Raw genomic sequence first — 26652 nt, 5'->3', positions numbered from 1 at the left:
ACATTCTAAATGACTTTGTTTCGAGTAAATTCTGGATGCTACCCACTCAGGACACTTGGAATACATTGGACGAGCAGTATGGAGGAATATTGACATGTTTTTTGTGGACTTTTATGGACCTTTCTGCCTCGGGCACCATAGACCTCCATTATTTGAATGTCAGCAGACAGCAAGAAGCCTCCCAGATCTCCAGATGCATTTGAGATATCAAAAAAGTACTCCAGAGTGTTGTTCAGCATGGGGGTGAGTAGAAAATGAAGGCTAATCATGTTTTGGGTGTACTATTCCTTTAAGAATGCAAGCTTTAATCCATCAGCTGCTCCCTTTCACAACTACAAATGAGTAGAGGTGGACTTTGAAAGCTTTAAAAAAACAATTTGCACTAAAAAGCTAAACATAATATAAAAAAATAATTACATAATTTACCTACAATATTTTAGGGGTCGGCGTTTAAGATTCTGTTGCCATTGCTTTCTTTGCCTCTATTTGCCAGGCGTGTTTACATTTCTGCTTTGCTTCATGGCCAATAGTTTGCAGCCAAAATGTTTCTCTCATCACATATTTGCTGTTGCTTTGTGTAAAGTGTACACACGGTAGTAATGTGTACAAGCGGGACAGATTTGGATTGAGCACACAACCGGACACAGGGACAGAGAAAGTGATAAACAGCAGCATGCAAATAAAACAATACCTCTGGAAATTCTTGCTTCTGTGGGAGGGGGGTGAGAATGTCTTGGTTTGTTTTCAGGAAAATGATTTATCATTGCACCAAGGTTAAAAAAAGTGACTATCCTATAGGCAACATATGGAAAATAAAATAAAAAAATCAGTGCTGAAGGGCTACCATCATTTCGGTAGAGCATAGTAAAAACTAGTGTTGCACTGATACCAGTATATAGGAGCCCCGATCCAGCAATAAAATGGGAGTGGTGGTCTAGTGGTTAGGGCATTAGGGCTTTGAATCCAGAGGTTGCGAGTTTGATCCCCCACTCCCACAGACTTCTACTCTGGCTCCCTGAGCACTGCTCCCCAAGGGGATGGTGTAAATGCAGAGAATTAATTTCGTCGCTCTGTACTTGCGACAGGGAAATGACAATAAAGTTGAATTCTATTCTAAAATGGTGGTATTGGCGAGTACCAACAAATAGGACAAAAGTTTATTCAACTATTATCACCCATTCCAGGTAGGCAATTAAAAGTTCTACTGGATTCACTTTGTATTAGTGATTTTCCTGCTTTACAAAGGTAGGCAGCAGCTTGACAAAGCCATGATGGCAATTATTTTACATCCAAGTAGTATGCAGTTCTTCATATATACACACACACACATCAATTTCAAACAGATGGTATCGGCCAATACTGCACAACCAGGTATCGGTATCAGGGCCAAAAAAATGACATCGGCAACTCTAGTAAAAACCTGCTATTTAATACCGTATTTTCACGACTATAAGGCGCATATAAACGTCTTTCTTTCCCTTTCCGCCCTTTGGTGCGGTGCGCCCTATGTGTGTTGTTACTTCGGATGTTTGAGACCACCATGAGAACGTTAAAGGGGGAAGTGTGGGCGTGGATTGTGTATAAAAGAACAGGTATGTGCTTTTTATCTCCTCATTGAGGAGATGATGAAAGAGTGGCTGAGGGAGTTTTTTACACGCATCACCATTGCTGTTAATCTGTGACTCCATGCGTGCCCATCTCACAGCTGGTGAAAAACAAGGTGAAACAAATGAACGCTGTGCTTGCTGTTATTCCGGGAGGTCTGACAAAGGAACTTCAACCGCTCGTCATCAGTGTGAAACGGCCGTTAATTCTGCTTTCATACCGGATGCAGCAGGCGCAGCAGAAGCAGCGGGTTTACATGCAAAGTCAAAGGTTGACGCGTGACAAGGCGCAGCAAAATGTCCCGCAGCACGTTTTGAGCTATGGAAGGCCGATTGGTTTAAAAACACGCTATTTTTGACATCAGGCGCAGCGCGTCGGGAGCGTTTAAGCATTTGACGCGCGTGACGCGCCGCAAACGCCATGCTGCTCGAGATGGGAAAATTTAAATTTTGCTGCTCGACTACTGTACAACCTTCTCAGAGCACAAGCGCACTGCTCTAACCACCAGGCCAACACTCCCCCTATTTATAAGTCCCTTTAAATCAACCACAGCTGCCACAAAATTCTATACATGCCAAGTCAAAAAACACCAAAGAAAGTTGAATAAAAAACGAATAAAATTAAATAAATACAAATAAAACCATATAAAAAAGCAATAAAACAAACCACAGCCAAATAAAGTTAGCTTTGCCAAACAATAATCCACAAAATATTAGTTTCTAACGCTTATTTTTCCTAAATCAACACATTTAGTTTAGATTTAACTTTAATGGAGTCACAGTAAAAAAAGATGGAGACGTATATTGCAAAAAGGGACATGGAGACAGCACTGGGGGGTCAGATGAAAAAGATTAAGGCTTTAGGATAATGCTCTAGAAAGGTTACGTCATTGGTTGGATTTGCAGCATGTAAATGTAAACTAGAGTCCACATCATACATGGTTAATATGTTTTTGCAGTTATTTGACAAAGAGGACTATATTAATATTCAGATCTTAAAAGGGCATGTTAATATTAATCTTTTTATTTTGTCTATCTCTAGAAAGACTATTAAATATCAGGTAAACTTTGAAAACCATAAAACAGTTTTTTAGCAAAGGAGAAAGTTACTAAACTCTGGTCTGTGACAGCTTGCCTTGTGTACTTTAGCTCTTTTCTCGACTGAGTTTTTAGTGGCTGATACTTCGCTTTGAAAAGGATTCTCAACCTTCTGAATCATCCGACACATTTTGATTAACCAGAGGTCCACGTCTTTCAGAAGCTTCTCTGACTTTATCATAAAGTCCCTTTTTCAACAGGCAACACAAGGAGAAGAGCTCCATTTAGGCATAGAAAGGTGATAGACACAGATCAACCCAGTCATTGGAACCATGCTTCCCTTCTTCTATAGTCCACTGTTTTGATTTTCTTCTATAATACATTCCTGTTCATTCTTCTGAAAGGAGAAGCACCTTTTCCAGGGGTAGAAAACTGTTCTCAGAAAATAAAATCAAGGATGGCGTTCAAACACAGGGTCATCAACCTGGAGAACAAAAGTAATCCGATCTTCTATGGGGAGTTTAAAGTAGGTTTGAATGTATTTCTGATTATTTAGCAAGAGGTGAATAGGATCAGCAGCTGTTATTCTGATGAAATAATTCCACCAGAGGTTATAGTGCATTAAAATATTTGTGTAAGCCAAACCGATACCTGCATGGCTAACAGCACAGCAGACCAGGTCAGAAAGAAACAGATGACAACACTATTCACCTTGACAGTTAAAGCAAGTCTTTAAACTGAATAAAGTAAAAGCATTCAGAGCTACCTCGCACCTGGAGATCTTCTTGTCATGTCATTAACATTTTCTTATACATTTCCACCAATGCAAAATGGTAAAGCCTTCAGGGAGGTAGGGTATATATAAAGATTAACTTGATAATTTAATTAACCTCTAGACATAATAAGTCAATGACTCATTTTTACAGAGCATTGATCCATGTAATGACTAAAAATAAGCTTAGCTGTCTTGAATGTGTTATTACCAAGTAACCAAAAATAATTAAATTGATAAAAACCAATTTAAAAGTGAAAGCTCCTGTCGTGCTGCATTGTTTAGTTTTACCCAATTGCAGGCATATGGTACGATAGGACGCCTTATGATGAGATATTTATTCCAGAAAAAGACGTACAGCAGGAGGCTTGAAGGGAAATGACAGGGATAGATATAGATGCTAGATCACAGCAGCATGTTTTAAAAAATCACAAATTAGGGAAAACAACTTTATTTAGCAGCAACATATTTGTATGTTGTATGCTGATTTGTATGGAACCGAAAAAAGATTAAACAACATTCCTGTACATCATATTGCATCTTCAAGTACAGGAAATAGGAATAGAAAATGACTGAGTTGGGAGAGGAAATCAGAGTTACTGTTTGTAATCTAATTTCACAAATCCACAAATCCAATTTTGTAAATATTCTACATGTAACTAGTGTCTGTGTACATGCGAGTGTACATGTGTTTGGAAATAACAATCAGCGCTATGTACGGTGTAAATTAAGCTTGAGGCCGGGCTGTTTCTGGGATCTTATTTTCTCCAGTTTCTTTTTAATCTGAGAGAGACAGTTCTGGTTAGTAGGTTAAATCTGAAATCTATCCATCAGATTGATGCTTCTTGCCTCTGTTTCTAGCTCCTCTTCCTTCAATTTTCATGGGGTAAAATAATAGGAAAACCAATGTGGATAATAGAGGTACCCCAGACAATGGTGGAAAGTAATGAAATACATTTACTCAAGTTACTGTATTGAGTAGTTTTTAAAACCGGTAATTTAAATTTTACTTGATTATGTTTTGAGTGAAGTATTGTATTTCGTTACATTACAAATCCCATCGGTTACTGAGTAAAAAAAAAACTTTGGAAAACCGAAAAGAAGACAAAAAATCGGGCCCTGAAGCACTACAGTGAGTGGCGTGATCAGCATGTAGATCTAGGCTACCAGGCGCCAAGTCTTTCTGTAGGAGATTGGGAACAAGATGGAGGTGGATCAGGAGAGCGACAACGGTTCAGAGAACGTTTCACTAGAAATGCTAGCTGAAACATCGAATTCTGCTGCCCAAAACAACGAAAATCCTTGGACATTTGAATGACTGCTTTTCATTTAAATTCAAGAGGGCCACCAGTATCATCATGCAATGCCAGATGTGTCTGCCAAAGGTGACTGAACTGGCAGCATTCAATAACTCCACATCTAATCTGCGGAAGCATGTTTTGGTAAGTATTTAGTGCATATACATTTGTATAGATTTTTCTTTAATTAAAAACTAAATAGTTTTGGATTTATGACTCCTTGTCCTATTTTGGGAGAGATCCCCTGCCCGGTTCAACTGTTGTTGTTTTTTTTTAATGTAACTAAGTAACTTAAAATACATTTTAAATTAGCTACTTATTACCTTTACTTGAGTAATTTTTCTGATGGGTAATTTTACTTGTACTTGAGTAATATTTCATCCAAGTATTGGTACTTTTACTTGAGTATGATATTTTAGTACTTTTTCCACCTCTGACCCCAGACTTCTCCACAGAACCCGGTCGTCATTTCACAAAACTCAAAAAGCTCAAGTTACACCAATTTAGTAAACAGTTGAAGCTCCATTGTAAAAAACAAGAAATTTGTGTCACACTGAACAAATGCAAAGAAATAATGTACTTAATATTTTGTGGTCAAGTGCAACTTGAGTGGATCTAAACTTCTTTAAACAGTGTACGTCAACTAAGGCCTCTCCTCACATCCATGTGAACTGTATTCTTTTAGTTAAGTGTGACAAAATATACATCAGACAAATGAGTATGGATACCCAAATTTGCCCTTTTCGGTGTGATGGTCATCAGCTAAAGTTAAAACCCATTTATGTCATAATTAGTGAGGAAACAGAAGATTCCATAAAACAATTGTTCTGAATTTAGACAGGTGACCCAGCTGTTGGAAGATCTTTTTCAGAACATCTGCCAATAGTTCAGCCAGATGTCTTTAACTGACCCGTTTCATCTAAAAACTCCAAAGAGGAGCCTAAACAAACAGCAGTAATCAGCCCCAATTAAACCTGCAGGGCACCTGACATTTCCTGGAACTGGGAAACACATCTCCGCCTTACTCTGTCCTCAAACAGCAGCCACTGGGCGGGAGCACTCTGAGCAGCTCGCCAGTCCATCTTCAGGACAGAGAAACAAACACCAATTAACCTAACGAGCATGTGTTTGGAATGAGAGGTGTAATGAGAAGAGGAGGTTTGCTTCAGGTCTAAATCAACTGAACTCACCCAGCTGCTGTAAAATACTCGAAAATAAAAACCTGACATATCGAATACTGTAAGAGAACGCACAAGCTGAAGCTGCCAGTCTGTTTTACCTTTCCATGCAACTTCTGTAGAGATCAGCATCAATAAATTCAAAGTCTAATATATAATTAATTTGAAAGCTAACTTGGCCAAAGTTTGAACTGTATTTTATTGGATATAAATAAAAGTATACTAAGAAAAAAACAAAGCAAAACACAACAAAACAAAAAACAGAAGCAAAATCCAATCCAATCCACTTTATTTATATAGCACGATTTCAATAAACAGAAGGTTTCAAAAGTGCTGCACAAAAAAGATAAAATAACAAAAATAAATAAAAGTAAATAAAATAAAATAAAAGCACTACCCGCACAGGATAAAAATATGCATGTGTATACATAAAATCAACATTCTTCAACAAAACTTTACGATTTTATAACCAAGTAAAAATGTTTGTAAACACTAATTTCCCGATTGCCATATTATTGCTACAAACTGTGATTCTTAAGGATGTATGTGAGAGAACAACTCAAAGTGGTGCTTGAATGCCCAAAATAGTCCCCTCAACCTTGACATTGAAGAAAAAAATTCAGTGTAGCAACTTCGACCAGAAAGCAGAGTTTTGCTTTGTGAAATTTAACCTCACTATAACTGAGGCGGTTCAATGAAAATCTCAGAGATCAGAAATCGACGTCCTTAATTTAAAGCATTAATAAGAGTATCAGCCAAGAGGCTAATAGAAACTCTGGAGGATCTGTATAGATCCACAGCTCAAGCACTAATTTGTGTGTATTTACCACATACAATTATTCATCATTATATGCCATGTAGTACATTATGACAGTTTTGTCTTTTGGGCGATTGAGCTGCTATTTTTGAGCTAAAGACTGCAGAAAATCTTTACACCTTCCCTGTCCTGTTAGGTGGAAACATACTGAAACTCCTGCAGGTCTGTAAATGGAAAGACAGGGGAGGATTGGAAGGACAACAGAGGAGCACCCTGCCACTCATCATCCAAGGGCTAGCGAGCATGGCTGAAGTCTGCAAGGCATAGGTCACCAGATCCATGTTTAATGTGAGAATGAAGTGTGTGTGTGTGCGTGTGTGTCACTCCCACCATTGTGACTCTTCTCCACTGTGGTGCCTCATCTTTCAGCATCACTGCAGGGGCTGGGGATGTGTCACATCAACCACAGGCCACTGAGCAAGTCTGGGGAATTGGGCTCTCTAACTGTGTGTGAGGGGGATGCGTGGGAGTCGGTGTGTGTGTTTGTGTACATCTGTAGGAGGAAGTGATGTGTTTGAACACGAAGGAAGATGGAAGGTCCAGAGTTTAGAAGTTTGTATTTATCTGTCTACTCCATATGGAAAGCATCCTTCTCCACACTGTGATTATTTATTACTTGAGGATGAGTATGTGTTGCGATGTGGGTGGGTGTGTATATCCGTGTGTACAGTTGTGCATGAGATGGTAATCACAACATGTGGTGAAAGGTGCAGGGAGAGTTAACTGTGACAGACAGCAGCTGTCAGTGACTCCCCCACATCGGTAGCGTCTCCAACAAACATCCTCGATCTCCTTAAATTTATACAATGCATGCAAAACACGGTTTATGTGAACTGCATGAAGAATAATGGCACTCCAGTAAGAATTTGGTGTGATCGTAAACAACCTTGTTGCTCCGATTATTTAGTAAATAAAAACAATCTGATTGACCGTGAGAGAGAATTAGGTCATTTTTTAATGCTAACTTAGTTTGATTTGTCGAAACCAGGGAACATCTCACAGCTATACCTTCTAAGTTAAGCTTAACCAATAAATCTAATCAAATGATTTTGCTGCTGATAACCTTGTCTACAAAAAGTGCTACCATACATACAATATCTTAGCTGTTGTCATTATCAGACTTCTTTAGAGGTAGGTGACGAGCTGAGGATTTATTTTCATAGTTTGCATTGGCTGTATTATCCATGAACCTGGTGAATACAGACTCTGTACTCTCATGTGTACCTTCTTTTTTCCCAATGGAAGGTACCACTGAAATAAACTTTAGTGTTTAGCAGTGCTTCTTTGATTTGCAAGGCAATTACTTCAGCTTTTCTGCTACTAGTTCAGAGCACATGCCCCACCCTTACAGAAGTTACTCCAGCTACAAGGCTAATGTGTTAAGTAATGTTTTGTTCATGTGTGAATGTCATTAATAGAGCTATACTGCTGTCAATCTATCTACACGGTTTGTTGGGATTTTCTTTTCCTTTAAAGTTATCGCTGGTGATGTGTTTCTGTAACCTGACTCCGCCAGATGGATTTGCTCCGCATATCCATCTGGAAATCTTCCGTTGAAGTAATTATGGGAAGGGGCGAAAATACTGGTTAGCTGATTGGCCTATGTTGGTGATAGATGGGCCAAATAAACCAATCAGATCAACGAAGCATATGACGTACTAACAGAGCGACGACGAAGAGGAGCCAATTGATAGATCAAACTCTTGCCGAAACCAGTCGGGAGAAGAGCAAAAACATCTTTTCCTCTGAGAAAAGCCTCCAGAGCAGTGTTTTGCTCTTCTTTCAGTGAAGAAATACTCTGTAATTCCGATAAAACTTGCTCGATAGCTACGCTAACGCTAGTTCCATCGGCTGAAGCCGCCATGTTCTTTAGACTGAACTGTCGCGCTTTCTCGTTGCGTCACACCTCAACCCGTCTCAAAGCAAACGCTGATTGGACGTTCTTTTGGTGAACGGCTCCAAATTTTCTTTAACGGAGAGTCTCCAGACTGATCTGCGCGTGAAATCTTGAAGGCTCGCGAGATCAGGATGGTCTCACGAGGCTAGTGTTTCTGTGGCATCTCCCTGTAAATCAAATGCAGCCTTTGGCAGCTGATTATAGGCATTTGCAATTATGAAAAAAAAAAAAAAAAAAAATCTAAAATGTTTTATTAACCAACAACTCATCATTATTTTATTAAAAACTGATGCAAATCTACTAAGTTCACTGGAGGATATATTGGTGCATCTCTTATTTATATTGTTTTTTCTTTGGGCTCCTCAAATTGTTAAGTTTTGGGGACGCTGTACTACTCTGAGTGGAAAGGCTTCAAATGTTAGGGTCAGAGTCTTGGTTTTTAGTCTGCAAATATGCTTAGATGCACAAATATCCAAAAGCTTTCATGCAAAGAGTTGCACTAATAAAATTTGTATCGATTCACTTAAACTCGAGAAAACATTGAGTGTTGTAGAAGTATATTTATTGAGATTAAATCTTATTGATCAAAATTTTGTCTTAGATTCCTAAATGATAAAAGCAACTAATTGTACAACTCTTATCTTTTCCCTCAATATAAGATGCTCTAGTCATGTTCATTTCATTCTTTTTAAGGGTTTAGGTAGGTTGAGGTGCTGTTTATTCTTTTTACTTTTAATCATGACTAAGCAGTAGTAAAGCTCATAATTGCTTTGAGCAGAATCTATTTTCAATTATTTATTCATCTGCAGTTTATCTAATCTGATCCCGGCTAATCTGGGCAAGAGCTGTGTCAGCTGCATGCAAAACATGATGAGATTTCTGTCTGTGTGTGCGTATTGTACAGGAGTAGTAATTTAGTAGTCGGTAAGGGGCTCATCAGCCCCGCTGTGAAAGTATGCACCTACACATAATTTCCATGTGTAGCTATGTGTTTGTGTGTATGTATGTGTCCCGTGCCCTCAAACACCAAATGGAAAAATGTGTGCCATCCTTGCGGGTGACACCTCCAAAGCAGGCCTATAAATAATAAATGAGTGTCCATGCAGAGGAGACATAACAGCGGGAGTAGGATGGGAAAATAGAGTGGCCTTGTTAACACACCTCCACCCAGCCTTCAAACCAGCAAACTGCTCCACTCAGGGGACTCATGATCGTAAACTTGGCTGATAGGAACTAAATTATAAGTACAATTATAAGCTGTGACTTTGTACATAAATCTTATTGTCAGATAGATTTAAGTCTACGAATTTTAAGACATTCAGACCTTTAGTAGATCAGAGCCTAAAGGCTTCATTATCCTGGCCAAAGCTACAATGAGCCACTGGTCCCTGCATCGGCAGCATTCACGCTTTTCCCCATTCTGGCAGGCTATAAGTAGGTGCGTTTAGCGCGAGCTGACCATACCAAACTATACGGGGACCTAGAAAACTTCTTCTTCTAGAAAACTTCATGCCTCCAAGAGCGACATTCTTTCCTTTCCAGGGGTTTTTCCACAATCTGTTGATAGTGGCCTTATTTATGAGCTAAATCACAGTATCTCTGAATATTGACATTTGTGAATCCTCGTCAGTGGAAGCTGCGCCCTGCGCCCCCCCCCCCCAAGTTTTGGCCCGCCGATCTGTCTGCGTAGTTACAAATTTTCGTAGGTGCACAGTGCAGAATCTCTGTCCGCACAGATGCTGCTTGGAGAAGCCTGGAAGCCCATAACCACATCATTTGCCCGCATGGACCTTGAGGATGCATCAAGCATAAACCAAATGTATAATCCCAATGACATAATTAGCTTTAGCATTTAGCTTAACTACTAAAAAAAGAGGATTATTTTTTCTCACAACAAGAGTCTTGCAAAGACTCATCTCTTGAAAGTCAATCCTGTGGTAGAAGAAGCGTCCCATTAATTAGAGGACATTGCATTAAAATGAGCCTGGTTTTCAAACACAATAGCCTTGGTAAAACAGTAGAGCCTATTAAAAAGCCTATTAAATAGTTTTGTTTTTGTTAACACAAAATATATATTGATATCCTGTAAAAGACTGTCGATCTCTCTAGGGTGTCCCGCCTTACACCCATTCACTGCTGGATTTAGGCACCAGCCCTACCGTAACTTTGACAGATAAGTGGGAGAAGATAGAGTGGAGTATATTGGTAATAAATAGATTTTCTTTTTTTTGTGCTGTTTTTCCAAAAAAGTTGAAAAACCAACCACTGGACTTTATCTTCCAAGTTTGAAGATGTTCCGCTTCCCATCCAAAAAGCTGTTTCAATTCGAAATGTTTTAAATAGCATTGAGTTTGAAGCTTTATAGAGTTGCCCAACAAAAGCCTTGTTTTTACTTAAAACATGCAGATTGAACCGGACTAACAGTTTCACCCCTTAGTATAGGGGAGTCGTTGAGGTCTTTGTTAGCCTGCAATACCCGATACTGGTCTTTGGCTCTGAAAATGGGGAGTTGTTAAGACTCTTCCTTTTTCTGTTGTCTTGATAGCTGCTCAACGCTTCAACAGTCTCTTGGAGGCTGAATGAGTCGTCTTTTTTTATAAAGCTGAGCCTTAGGACCTGTCTTGCTCTACAAGTTAATATTTCCATCACCCCGCCTTCATTCAAACTGTTTTGTACAGGTTATATTTGTGGAAAGGTGTTGGTCTTAGTCTTCCTGAATTTACAGAGGTTAACACTCATATTAAACAATTAGATTTACCAATTTAGGGATTTTTGGCAAATCACTCTTAGATTTCATGCAGATGTATGCTATACTGTACCTGAGAAGATGCTTCACATGAATACCTCTTGCACAAAAAAGACAAACTTCCCCAAATTTTGAGCAAGCTGTCAGAACATAACAGCAAAACAAAAGTAACAGATTTCTGGATTTAGGCACCAGCCCTACCGTAACTTTGACAGATAAGTGGGAGAAGATAGAGTGGAGTATATTGGTAATAAATAGATTTTCTTTTTTTTGTGCTGTTTTTCCAAAAAAGTTGAAAAACCAACCACTGGACTTTATCTTCCAAGTTTGAAGATGTTCCGCTTCCCATCCAAAAAGCTGTTTCAATTCGAAATGTTTTAAATAGCATTGAGTTTGAAGCTTTATAGAGTTGCCCAACAAAAGCCTTGTTTTTACTTAAAACATGCAGATTGAACCGGACTAACAGTTTCACCCCTTAGTATAGGGGAGTCGTTGAGGTCTTTGTTAGCCTGCAATACCCGATACTGGTCTTTGGCTCTGAAAATGGGGAGTCGTTAAGACTCTTCCTTTTTCTGTTGTCTTGATAGCTGCTCAACGCTTCAACAGTCTCTTGGAGGCTGAACGAGTCGTCTTTTTTTATAAAGCTGAGCCTTAGGACCTGTCTTGCTCTACAAGTTAATATTTCCATCACCCCGCCTTCATTCAAACTGTTTTGTACAGGTTATATTTGTGGAAAGGTGTTGGTCTTAGTCTTCCTGAATTTACAGAGGTTAACACTCATATTAAACAATTAGATTTACCAATTTAGGGATTTTTGGCAAATCACTCTTAGATTTCATGCAGATGTATGCTATACTGTACCTGAGAAGATGCTTCACATGAATACCTCTTGCACAAAAAAGACAAACTTCCCCAAATTTTGTGAGCTTCAGAATTTGTGCTGTTTTTCCAAAAAAGTTGAAAAACCAACCACTGGACTTTATCTTCCAAGTTTGAAGATGTTCCGCTTCCCATCCAAAAAGCTGTTTCAATTCGAAATGTTTTAAATAGCATTGAGTTTGAAGCTTTATAGAGTTGCCCAACAAAAGCCTTGTTTTTACTTAAAACATGCAGATTGAACCGGACTAACAGTTTCACCCCTTAGTATAGGGGAGTCGTTGAGGTCTTTGTTAGCCTGCAATACCCGATACTGGTCTTTGGCTCTGAAAATGGGGAGTCGTTAAGACTCTTCCTTTTTCTGTTGTCTTGATAGCTGCTCAACGCTTCAACAGTCTCTTGGAGGCTGAACGAGTCGTCTTTTTTTATAAAGCTGAGCCTTAGGACCTGTCTTGCTCTACAAGTTAATATTTCCATCACCCCGCCTTCATTCAAACTGTTTTGTACAGGTTATATTTGTGGAAAGGTGTTGGTCTTAGTCTTCCTGAATTTACAGAGGTTAACACTCATATTAAACAATTAGATTTACCAATTTAGGGATTTTTGGCAAATCACTCTTAGATTTCATGCAGATGTATGCTATACTGTACCTGAGAAGATGCTTCACATGAATACCTCTTGCACAAAAAAGACAAACTTCCCCAAATTTTGAGCAAGCTGTCAGAACATAACAGCAAAACAAAAGTAACAGATTTCTGCCTGAGCTCGATGACTGTGATAAGCATGATTTCACCTGCAGAGTAAACCCTGTAAAGCAGCAGCGAGGTGAACACACACACACACACACACACACACACACACACACACACACACACACACACACACACACACACACACACACACACACACACACACACACACACACACACACACACACACACACAAAAATATTAAACAAAAAACAAATCCAAAAAGCCAAACGCATTGACGTGCATCATTGGGCAAAAATGACAGCTCCTTAGTAAAGGGAAATGGTGCTTCTGTTTAAGTGGAGTCTCTACTGAATATAACTGCCTGTCCTTCATCTCTCCAGTTGTTGTTTTCAGTCACTTTGAGGCGAGTAATTGTCAAAGCAGAGCACCTTTCAGCCCCTGCAGAGAAGGGTCGCACCACCCCCATCAGTAAACAGCGGTATTCAGTGAATATCTAATGCCCTCCTCCTCAATGTGACAGGAACACTGCTTATAGCTGAGTGAAATAAGCCTAAATGAGTCCAAATGCAGAGAGAACATCTGCAAAGCATGCTGCAGCAGGAACAGTTCAAACCTATCCGTGTCATTTTAAGGTTCTGATCTAACTGCCACGACCTATTACATGCTCTGCAGGCAGACAGCAACAACAGCATGGTACGGATTTCTTGTTAGCTGACAAAAAAACTAACGGTTAAAGCATTTTTATTTCAGGGCCTTGTGATCCTATCTTCAGCTAATGCTCATCGAAGCAGAGCTCAAATGAGGTCGGGAGCACCGCCTGAGCATCACAGCTCCCCATAAGAGACAAGCTGGTGCAGAGAACCTATGAAAGCAATTCATCTTCATAAAAAGAGTAATTGATAGTGATGTATAGCGTTTCTGAGGAGCGTTAGCTCGCTGAAAGGCCCCTTCATATTTCATACTTTGTTGTTTGTTTACAGCTCCAAAGATGTTCACATTTATTCAGAATCTATTAAATAAACAATAAGGCTATTTCAGGTAAATAGAGCAACACAAATAGATCTGAAAGTGACACTCTGACGGTAGATAGCATTACACATCTGAGGCCACTCTGCAGTTCTAGAAATACATATGTACAACAGAGGCAACTAGAGCCAATGGTGTGTGGCGGCCAGTATTGGCCCCATTGGTGCCAAGGCTCGTGTAGTTGTGTTCTTATTTTTTGGCTCATTTGCTGGCATATTGCAGCTCTGCAAAAATCGAGATCACCGACTAATCGAGCTGAGAAGGCAGTCAGAGTAGCCACTCATTTTCAGCAGGATTCAAGTTTTTATAGACCCAACGTGGATAAGTTAAAAAAATCCCTGACAGAGATGTAGAGGTAAGAATTACTTAATGAAGTAATCATTTGAATATATCACTCTGTTTTTATTAATGCACCTAATTAATATTAAAGTGTTTTCTTTTTAAATGGAATTTCTGACATAATTTGATACATACTATTTTGTTTCTTAGAAGATTTATAGGTTAAAAAACAAGATGTTAACTGCAGAAACATAGGAGCTGCCTCTAAAGATGGCATACATGCAAAACTGCAGACCCAGACAAAAAAGAGCCTCTGACTTATTGAACGCACTATGAGATATGTGAGCAATTAACAGCTAAAGCTATCGAACATGACACATTGGCAAGAGTTTGGCTAACATCCCTCACAGAAAACACAACAAGAGAACGATGGGGAGCCTGACTTTATGCCGTGACTTTGGAGAGCTTAGCAGAAGGAGCAGGCTGCAAGAGGACAGCGCTGGATGCCAATTCACATTTTTATTCTTGTCCATGGAAAAAAATAAAATCGTTAAATGAACCAAATGATGCGATCCGCTTTAGGAAGAAGGGATGTGATGTGTGCAATGCAATCCAATGCTGAGGTCCGGTAATGTAAACTATAAAAGTGCATTCATGTATAGTTGTAATTTAAACAGATTGTCTTCCTGTTCTTGCATATCAGCATTGATGTTCTGAACAACTTTGCACTGAAGTCAGTTATGTGAATGAGCTTATCTTTGGTGGAATAAAAGGGAGGACCCCAGCCCCTTTTGATTTATCCCAGTACCAGAGCCCTACATGGGTCATTTATCAGCTAAATGGCTTTTTGAATCCATAGTCTAAAGTTCATTACAGCGATTAAAGATTTATTCAGTCATACTTATAGATAATTCATCTAAGGCCCATTAAAATGCATGTATGTTGTTGCGCCACAGGGACATTTTTTAAAAGGAGCAATGGAAGAAAAAGCAAGAGATACATTTGGATACTATTCAAATTAGTTCCTTAAACAAAGGTTTTAGGAGGGTTTTAATTGAAGATGAGGATAAAACAGCTCTTAGTATTTTTTTCTATAACATTACACACAGAGCATACAGAGAGAAGATCCTCTTACCATCTTCTTTAACAGCCTTACGATTCTCTACCTCTCAGCCATAGCTTCAATAGGCTTTTAGCTCAAAGGACTGTGATTGTCATGGATAAAGGTTACATATTTCAGATTATTATTATGTTGAAAGTGTGAGTTTTGTGCGTACATCTGTTTTCAAAGAGACTTTTGTCATTTTAAAGGGCCACAGCATCACAGATCTTCCACCAATCGTAACTGTGAGAGGGCTTCTTAATACACTCATCCTTTTTTTTGACCCACAATTTTAGGTGTTTGTCTCTGAAATGTTCTTTCTGTATTTCTTTTTCTGTCTCCTTGAACCCCAGTCGGACTCTGCAGATGGCCGCTCACACCAAGCCTGGTTCTGCTGGGGGTTTCTTCCTGTTAAAAGAGGGTTTTCCTCTCCACTGTCGCTACAAGCATTATTGGTGTGCAGAATTGCTCTCGAGTCAATGAGTCGATCAAATGTTTTTCCGTAGATAAAAACATTTTAACGAATATGACTGCATGATCTGGTTGAATTGTCTCTGTTAAGTGCGTTAGGATTACATGTGTTGTGAATTCGGACAATACAAATAAACTGAAATGAATCAAATTTGTCTTAGTAAACCATAAACACGACTGTAGTTTAACCCCAAGTAGCTCCATTTTTTAAAAAGTTCAAGTGGAAAACGCATCAATGCTCTGCCGCATCCCTGTAACATCACTTGACCAAAACACCCCCCACCCTCTTGTCCAGAAACACAAACAACAACTGAGCTGCTGTTAAACTGCTCCTGCAATACAGGAGAAGCAAAAAGATTGAAATATTCATATATCTTTGTGATTGGATGCCCACTGGGAAACAAAAGGATCCTAACTAAATTAACATCTCTGTTGGATAATGTCTCCCAGACCATGCATGAAGCTTTTGCAGAACTGGACAGCTTCTTCAGTGACAGACTGCTGCACCCTAAATGCACCAGGGAGCGTTATCACACATCCTTCCTCCCAGCAGCTGGAAGACTTTATAACAACCACTGTTTCCAACAACCTAAATAAGTTGTTACATTCATGCAGATTTTTGCACAGTTTCTACCTTAGTCAGTTAAATAACATGCTGCTGTCTTTTTGCACATCTCTGATGTTGCTGCTATTTCCAAATATCTGTAACTGTAAAAATGTCCATAGCTGTATATTGGTTATTTATTCTCCAGGTGCACAGTTTTATATTGTTAAAACATTTTGCAGTGCAGTATTGTATTTGTTTATTTTTAACTCTTCACTATTATCTTATTCTTATACACTCTCCAAGGCCCACATTTGTGTGACCGTTTTTTTCTCTATAATAGTTTTGCACTTGTAAACACCAGAATTTCCCCATTGTGGGACAATAAAGGGATTTTCTAACTCCATTAAGCATGGTTTTATGTATCTGACTGATACTTGTTTTCTTTTTTTTTATATTGCAGATACAATGAGAGGTGGGAACATCCCAACCTCTTATTGTGATAAACTAAAACTAAACCACTTGTATTGTGGTCTAGCCCCAAAATACTTTGATTGAAAAACCCATATGGAAAAGCTAAAATTCAGTTAAATCTCGCCATATTTTATCATTAAATTTCCATAAAATCACCTAAGATTTCACATATAGGTCAGCAGACAAGACACTGACTTTACATGTAGGATATTGCTGATCACTGCATGCTGCCTAATTAGTTTAACTTTTTTTTTAAATCTTACAAGTCCTTTCATTGCCCTTTACAATGAAAGCAAACAAGTCAGGTTCCTGTCCAGGCTCACAATACTATGCAATGCAGATATAAATAAATTGTGTCAGAATAAATAAGGATAAACATTGTGAACCTAACAGTAATAATGAAAATGGTGACTGTACTAATATACTGACTCCACAGAGCCAGGCAAATTAAAGCTGCACAAAGAACAAAATCAGAGCAAGAAATCAGACATCCCCCCTAAAAATCCAGACAACACTCTAAAAAATGTTAAATGTGCAGATTTTTGATCGAAAGGTGTAACACAGGACTGCACTACATGTGAAAGTTTTGTGACACAAAATGAGGTAATCAATGGAAGAAGGAGATGGCATGCTCACTCTGCAACACAATACAATGCTATGGGTTTAAATCTGATGGATCTCAAAGCCAACTACAGACTCAGAATGGATTGATCTTGGGCTGCTGAACAGTTTACCTCTGAATTGTTCCAAACTGAGGCACAGTATTACTAGCCTGACGTAGTCCTACTCAATTCTAGTCAGAATATGAGTCTGATACTGCTCCATAGAGCTGTGATTATGGGGCGTGTTTCGTACGAACCAGGAAAAAAAATGCCTCTGCACTCAATTGGATAGACCTACAACCAATAAGAGCAACGGAGTGCGTGACGTATGTTAAGCGACCAAGGGAGCCAGCTGATAAATTTAACTTTTGCCGAATCCCGTAGGAAGGACGCCAAAAACATCTTTCTTTTCAACAAATGCCTTGATCGCGTTTCTCTGTTCCTCTTTTAAAATTAATTTGATGTCGATATCTTCTAGAACAGACCTAATAGCAGAATCTACACACCTCAACTCTCCAGCGGCAGCCATTGTTGTTGTCACCCAAGCGCGCTTTGGTCATGTGGTTGATTATGTTACTGTTGATCATCTGTCCATCATCGTATAAAGCCCGCCCTGACAACTTGATTGGCCCGACCAGATATTGGGCGAGCATACTCGCACTACTATTGAGCAATGCCAGACCGAACTCCCCGACCTCAAACGTTGTGGGCGGGACTAAGTTCTGAATGGCACCCAGGCTACAGTATTACAGCCAGTGAATATTTACAAATTAAGAGAAATTATGTGGAAGACTGAAATTTCCACATAATTTCAATTTATTACAAAAAAAAGAAAGGCAATGATGGCTTGTCATCTATTTGCAATAAACTTTTTTCCATGAAGAATAGCATTGATTGCTATAGAATTGATAGAATTGATGCAGCTGTTTCTTTACTGTGTATTCCGCTTACTGACAACATATTTTCCTGTTTAAGGTGTAAATGGTGGGTTTGTAGGTAGAGCATGGATCTACAACTTCTACTTTGGAAAATATCAAGAGGATTTAATCACTTAAAACTTAGAGGACATAGTTTTTTTTGTCCCAAATGTCTAATTTATACTAAGAATGAATGTAAAATTTATTTTTCAGAATATTTCAATATAGTATTAGTATCAGACTTTAAAGTTTTACTTGGAAATACATGAAATTATTAACTCTATGGTCACATTTTTTCTTTTCAAATTTGCAACGGACCTTGTATCAACCTGCAGCTCACATAGAATAAAACACAGTTCTGCATTTATGGAAGTCTTACTAAGGTGTTTCTTTGTATTTAATTATTTCACATGGCTTTACAGTATTTTTTTACCATCCAGAGTTAAGACAGCAAACCTCTTCAACTAGCTGGTGTTTATACCCCCCCAAAACAAGCATTTCCTTTATCCATTGAGCTTTCCAAACTCCCCTGACATGACCAGAACAGATTCAGCCAAGGGAGGAATTAAATTAGGCCTGGATGGCCATCCTTTCCAGACTTTACGCTGTGTTGGTCTGCGGCTAAGGAGAGCCAGACTTCATGGAAAATGAATGCTAGAAGGCAGATGAGAGGAGTGGAAAAGAGACAAAGGATGGCAGCAAGAATATCACCTACCCTAGTATCTGATGTTTGTTGGAAAAAACAAAAAAACAGCAAAAGGCTGACACAAATCTTCATCTTTTCAGTATGCAGCCTATATGTTTCAAAGAGAATGTGCTGTGCTGCAGTTTAGCCCCTCAGTGCCTTAGAGAAAAGTTATTCCTGACACCCACTGACCTTTGGTGATGGTAATGTCAGCCAGACACGAGGTCTAAGGCTGAAACCTCACCGTCCATGCTTGCAGAGTACTGGTTTCTTTCTTTTAGAATATCTTCCAAACCTTTACTAACCTTTAGCTTTTCTTCAGCTAGGTCCAAGTGCATGAAGGAGGTATAGGCAAAAATTAACGTGAATGTGTGTGCTTTTGTGGGGCTGTTTGAGGGGTGTTTTTAAGGAAAAAGAGAAGAAAAGTGCTTTAGAAATGAATGAAACTTTTTTACAATGTTATATGAGCGCTCATTTTTAAATTCCTTAAATCAACAATAGTAGCTAGGAAAAATTATAGCGGTATACAGTAAAGTCTCTGATCAATGGGCGTTTACAAATGTCTGTACTGACCATTATCCATCTTTTTATGTATGGTACAGTTACCTCCATTAGTAGGTTTGTACAATCAAAGGATAGTTATAATAATGAAAGTTAAAGACACTTTTAATCTGAAATTCAGATCACAATTGTCAATGACTTCCCTCAACCAAGACCCAACTTCTTGGAGATAAAAACATCAACTCTGCTCTTTCATACCCTTTTTATATTTCGCCACTGGGGGAATGACACAACACCTTCCCTCCCCTGCTCCTTGCTTTGACTACCTCTGTGGGTCGGCCACTCTCCTGATTTCAAAGAAACAAGAGTAAAATCCCTCAATAGTAGAGGTTTTACTTTTAGAGGAAAAGTCTCTCTTTTTCACCATTTTACTAGCAGTACAAACACTGGAGACATTTTTTTTGGTAACCAGCTAAGAATAAACTTCGGAAAACAAACAGCAAAAAACAAACTGACCAGAGCCATGGTTTTATTGCTGATGTTGAGCTCTTCTATGGATCCAGTGCTGAATACTAAAATCTCTTTACACAAATTGACTTCCTAATTCTTAATTCTATTCAGAGCATTGATTTAAGTAGTCACTGCATGTATTTGTTGCTTTATGCCAACCCCACATACACAAAAAACACACTAAGACATTCTTAGTAGTTTTATATCTTGTGATTTCACACTTCTTAAGTTAATACAGTTTTTTTTTACTGTTTAGTTTAAGGTTTAACTGAATTGTTTGAAGTTACTTTGCACTTTGTGCCAGTAGCCACCAAGATAAACTTGAGAATGATACAATTATTCTCATATCTTAGTTTCTTATATCCATGTGGTGTCAAAAGAAATTAAACATTTGAATTGCTAATTTAGATAACATTCTTTTATTGACATATATACCTTATACTCAGCAAATTTCAGAGATCCAATAAACCAGTAGCTGAAATAATTTATTCTTATAGGGGTTTAGTTACAACTAGTGTTGCGCCGATGCCATTTTTTGGCCCCGATACAGATACCTGATACCTGATACCTGGCTGTGCAGTATCAGCCGATACCATAATAACATAAAATAATTTCCATCATGGCTTTGTCAAGGTGCTGCCTACCTTTGTGAAGCAGGAACAAATCTAATACAAATTGAATCCAGTAGAACTTTTTATTGCCTAACAGGAGTGGGTGATAATAGTTGAATAAACTTATGGCTCTCAAAATGGTATCGGTGCCCTATTTGTTGGTACTCGCCGATACCGATACCACCATTTTAGGGCAGTATCGGGGCCCTGTCCGATACTGGTATCGGTACAACACTAGTTACAACCCTTGTGATTACTCTGAGGTCTGACCCTATTGAGAAGAGAAACCTAAGGTTGCTGGGTAGACCAAGTAGAATGGGTCGGTATTGTCCAAAATAAGAAAGAGGTTAAATCAACCATGTTAGCATGATTTGGTGGATCTCTTGTAAAAGCAGAACTAATTTTAAATTGTTTAATACTTTCCTTACTCCATCATCTATTGAGTTGCACAGCTTTGGGTTGTCAATTACTCTATGTTCATGATAAACATATCAATTCCACTTTAGAACCAGTCCTCTTTCTTACTCACTCCAGTTAACAATATGGCCAAATATGGATAAATAAAATTACACAAAGTGTGATGTGATGTTAAAGAATCAAATATAATTAAAATATTTCAACTTTATTGTCATTACAATGTCACAGTACAGAGCAACAACATTAAATAAGCTGCATTTAACCCATCCCCTTGGGGAGCAGTCTGGTGTTGGGGGTTCTGCTCAGGGACCCAGAGAGGCAATCCATGGGAGTGTGTGCATTTGAGTAAAGGGATGATTCAATTAAAACCCTTCAAATGTTTTTTTTTAAAACACAAAATTATATGTTAAAATTATTTTAGGGATCATTTTATATGATAAGCATGTTTGTCTCCTCGTGTTCTCAGGGGAGTGAAAGAGCTCGTCAGAGTGGACTCGCAAATGCCCATATGTGCCTCGTTTGTGTGCCATTCTCGATTAAAGCTGCAACTGCCTAGCAGGCATGGTTTCCAGTTCTGTCCAAAGCAACACAGATGCCAGCAGCTCACAAACAGGAGCCATCAGCCACCATTACGCCTCGAAGAGACTTCAATCACTCTGCTGATGACACGTTCAAAGTGCTGCTTCTGACAAAATATTTCCCTTGGGGGGGACCTCACACACTTAACGTGTGGGTGTCTCACATCGTATGTGTTGTTAAGCTGCCACATCTATTGCTGTATTGAAAGTCCTACACCTTTAACTGTTTCTACCTCTATTCATCTCAGCGCTTCTTTTATTGATTTGTGCCTTTTTTTTCTTTTTTTTCTCCTCCACAGTGGGTGCACCAGACAGAGGGAGCAAAAGCGCTAAACACAGCTAGTAATTAGTGGTCTTGATAATGGGGCAAGGCCAAGGAAGGTTGCCAATAATCTGGCCTAATTGCTCAGATGTATGCCAAAGCGTTCGTCTAGGACTGGGTGGTAGATAATGGCTTTGGCAGGTGCTGCCAGGGATATGTTCCTGGTGACATGAGCCTTTAATGACCACTGGAGTGTGTGCGTCTGTGTGTGTGTTGGGTAGAGGGGGATATGGGAATGGGAAGCCTGTGCAAAAGCAAAAGGACAGTTTAAAAATGGCAGATAATGCCAATACATTCTATTATATTATTTAATAACTGTCTTCAAATATCCTTCAATCAATATTTCCTCAGAGGTTTTAATGAAAGCCTCTGTGTCTGAATGACATTTTCTGGCAAAATATTTGACACATCTAAGCAATTACAGTTTCTTTTTAACTGCCTGTGTTATTTTCAAGTCTGTAATTAAAAAAAATGGTATGTGGGCTGCAATTTTATTTGGGGGGGTAGAAATCCGAAGGGTTATTAAGAGTATCATGGTATTTACTGCACAGTGAACATAATTACACAGAGAAAAAAAATAACATAAAATGCTGCTTTACTCCATGTTTTAAATTAGAAGTTATGCTTTAACTCTTCACTTATATGCTGCAGTCCACTGTATAAATATCGTTTATTTTGTATTCATGGTTTAACTTAAACTGTTATTTAGCACTAATGATGATGTAAGACAAGAATAGGTTGTGCATCCCTAAAAACAGCATAAAGATATATAGTGCAAAAGACAAAACATGGCTGAGCTGTTAAAATATGATAATACTAAGCAGGCATCCTAATACTACATCCACAGGAAAGATGGTATTGCTTAGATTAATCTTAATAATTTTTGAAAAGGCTGGTTAAACCCTTAGAAATATATATATATATAATAGATGTTTATACTTCTTCATAAATCTTATACATTTTCCTAAGCATAGTATAAGCAGGGCTTGTGATGTGATGGGTATGTGAAGTGGTGACACACAGCAGATAATCACCCAATGCGTGGACACGTAGTATATTGAGATATAAGAAGGATCAGAAAATAGTTTTCCTCGCACTTTATCATTGTTTTGACACTAAGTTAGAGTAACTCTGAAGTTGAGCTGTAATTTCTTTGCTAAACTTAGATTTTAAAATGTTTAAGATTAAATGTAATCAACTATGGCTTAATTACGACGGAGTATTAGGGCCACACATGAAGAGAAAAAATATTTTTGCTATGACGAGATTAAACTCGACATGTCGACTTTAATCTCGTCATGGCAAAAAACTCAACATTTCGAGAATAAAGTTGAAATGTCATGTTGAGTTTAATCTCGACGTGTCGACTTTAAACTCGCCCTGTCGACTTTAAACTCGCCATTTCGAGAATAAAGTTGATATATCGTGGCAACTTTAATCTCAACATTCCAAAGTTTGGAGAAAAGAGCAACCGCGCTCCACAGCTGCAGTCTGCGTTTTAAGAGTGAAGGTAGTCTTTGACGTGCTGCAACTGTATAATCATCACAGGAAGCGGTGGCCTACCAATAATAACGTAACGTCTTTCCCTATGCTTACCCAGGCTCGCAGTTCTGAATTTGAGAACATGTCAGTCATTTCAACTTTATTCTCGAAATGGCGAGTTTAAAGTCGACAGGGCGACTTTAAAGTCGACATGTCGAGTTTAATCTCGTCATGGCAAAAATATTTTTTCTCTTCATGTGTGGCCCTAATACTCCGTTGTACTTAATGACTTTGTGAAACCAAATAACAGTAGACTTTTGTTGGTGTTTCTTTTCATCTAATTCCTGTAAGTACCAGAGGGCATAAACTCTAAAAATGAAAACCCAAAACCAATCTGTAAGTTAGACTGCAGCGAGCATAAATTCTGTATAGCTACTTGAAATAAGATACACTATATTGCCAAAAGTATTTGCTCACCTGCCTTGACTCACATATGAGCTTAAGTGACATCCCGTTCCTAATCCATAGGGTTCAATATGACGTCGGTCCACCCTTTGCAGCTAGAACAGCTTCAACTCTTCTGGGAAGGCTGTCCACAAGGTTTAGGAGTGTGTTTATGGGAATTTTTGACCATTCTTCCAGAAGCGCATTTGTGAGGTCGCACACTGATGTTGGACGAGAAGGCCTGGCTCTCAGTCTCCGCTCTAATTCATCCCAAAGGTGTTCTATCGGGTTGAGGTCAGGACTCTGTGCAGGCCAGTCAAGTTCATCCACACCAGACTCTGTCATCCATGTCTTTATGGACCTTGCTTTGTGCACTGGTGCACAGTCATGTTGGAAGAGGAAGGGGCCAGCTCCAAACTGTTCCCACAAAGTTGGGAGCATGGAATTGTCCAAAATGTCTTGGTATGCTGAAGCATTCAGAGTTCCTTTCACTGGAACTAAGGGGCCAAGCCCAGCTCCTGAAAAACAACCTCACACCATAATCCCCCCTCCACCAAACTTTACACTTGGCACAATGCAGTCAGACAAGTACCGTTCTCCTCGCAACCGCCAAACCCAGACCCGTCCATCAGATTGCCAGATGGAGAAGCGCGATTCGTCACTCCAGAGAACGCGTCTCCACTGCTCTAGAGTCCAGTGGCGGCGTGCTTTACACCACCGCATCCGACGCTTTGCATTGCACTTGGTGATGTATGGCTTGGATGCAGCTGCTCGACCATGGAAACCCATTCCATGAAGCTCTCTGCGCACTGTTCTTGAGCTAATCTGAAGGCCACATGAAGTTTGGAGGTCTGTAGTGATTGACTCTGCAGAAAGTTGGCGACCTCTTCACACTATGCGCTTCAGCATCCGCTGACCCCGCTCCGTCAGTTTACGTGGCCTACCACTTCGTGGCTGAGTTGCTGTCGTTCCCAAACACTTCCATTTTCTTATAATACAGCTGACAGTTGACTGTGGAATATTTAGGAGCGAGGAAATTTCACGACTGGATTTGTTGCACAGGTGGCATCCTATCACAGTTCCACGCTGGAATTCACTGAGCTCCTGAGAGCGACCCATTCTTTCACAAATGTTTGTAAAAACAGTCTGCATGCCTAGGTGCTTGAATTTATACACCTGTGGCCATGGAAGTGATTGGAACACCTGATTCCAATAATTTGGATGGGTGAGCAAATACTTTTGGCAATATAGTGTATGTTTATATACATATTATTTTCAAATTATTGTGCATGGACTTAGACATTATTCTCAACCAGTTTACATTAGGAAAATACTCCTCTGTTCCACATATATTATAACATTATACAAAGGCTCAGACTTGTATCTAGTCTAAACTCCAGTCTGTTCATGTCTGTGAAACTTAAAACCAATTTTCCTTTTGGAAATATATCTAAAGAGGTATACATGAGAAGAGCTGAATTTCACAAAACATAAAGCATGACCAATAATAAAGGAAAAGGGCATAGCAGTCTGTTAAGTGAATTTGTGTAAAAGTATGGAAGATGGCTGTAAAAATGTGAATCATGAGGAATCATATATGTACTGTAAAAGAATTTGGATCCAGGGGCAAAACTACCTCTTTTTTTAAGGGGTATGCAGTGACACCCCTAACCCCAGTAATGATTTAATTCATTTGTTTGTGTCAGAAAATTTTTTATTGTTTTGTTCTTGGACTAATAAAATATAAAACTATTATAATTGAGTTTCTGTCAGAACTTACTGTCCGTTCCCTCTGATCTACACCTCTGTGTTCCACAATCACCTCTGTGGTGATTTGCTCTCTGCATGAAATAATTTCCACAAAAAAAAGATACACCCAAAAGGTGATCAGTAAAAAAGGATATTTTCTGTTATCTAGGTGTTTTGAGACCTACTACTGATTAAGAGTAGAACATAAATTTCACATTGTACATATCCACTTTTTCAAAATACAGTTAATATAAATCAAAATAATACATTTTATTTTAAAGGTGCCTTTCTGGACACCATACAAAATATAAAAACACAATGTATGAATGAAACAAAGTCAAAACACAGAATAAAACAATAAAAAAATAAATACAGTAAATGATATTAACAAGTGACTCACTTGGTATTAAGTAGCTGTTCTTAGACTAATTTCCCCCATCTGTCCTAAAGCGTTCCTCTCTTATTTTCCTCTCCATCCTTACAGCTTAATTACATCAATTTAGTGTAAAGGAGTTTTTGAAAGTGCAGTAATCAAACAAAAAATTTTTATTTTACAATTATCCTTGTTGGATATCAGTTACCAACTAGTCACTGCATTTTATCAGTTATCAGATGCATTACAGCCACCCTGTAGTTAACGTAAAGAAAATTAGATCCTGTATTACTCCCAACTTCAGTAATCTGACTTTTTACATTTTTTTTTTCCATTCATCATCCCGTTTAATAAATGGTTAGGGTCTAAACAAAAATTGCAAGTATTTCTTCCAAAAAAAGAAAATTAAAAACAATCCACTGGACTTTGTTTCCAAGTTTGAAGACGTTACAAAATGTCTGGAATAGCGTTGAGTTTGAGGTATTATAGAATAGCCCATCAAAACTTTGTTTTTGTTGTGAAAACATGCAAATTGAAACAGATGAACGGGTCCATCCCTTTCGATTGTGGTCGTTTGGCTTGTTTTGTCAGCCTGCAATGCCAACATACCCACGTCTATTGTCGTA

At 38.7% G+C, this 26652-nt stretch overlaps 1 protein-coding gene and 1 long non-coding RNA gene across 2 annotated transcripts in view; one reads left to right on the top strand and one right to left on the bottom strand.

Moving 5' to 3' along the window:
- The window catches only part of LOC119786802 (cell adhesion molecule 1-like), a gene marked incomplete at its 3' end in the record, with an annotated part of 539389 nt that overhangs the window by 208024 nt on the left and 304713 nt on the right, over positions 1-26652 (bottom strand). The gene's annotated exons all lie outside the window — the stretch shown is intronic.
- On the top strand, positions 14143-22344 carry LOC119786835. Its single transcript, XR_005281242.1, has 3 exons — positions 14143-14320; positions 21545-21807; positions 21956-22344. It is a non-coding gene; the product is annotated as an uncharacterized LOC119786835 (long non-coding RNA).

The sequence above is a fragment of the Cyprinodon tularosa genome, unplaced genomic scaffold (assembly GCF_016077235.1).
Source record: "Cyprinodon tularosa strain WSP-4 unplaced genomic scaffold, ASM1607723v1 ctg28, whole genome shotgun sequence".
Classification (NCBI taxonomy): Eukaryota; Metazoa; Chordata; class Actinopteri; order Cyprinodontiformes; family Cyprinodontidae; genus Cyprinodon; species Cyprinodon tularosa.
The sequence above is the reverse complement of the archived record's forward strand: the minus strand, read 5'-3'. Positions and strand labels throughout refer to the sequence as shown.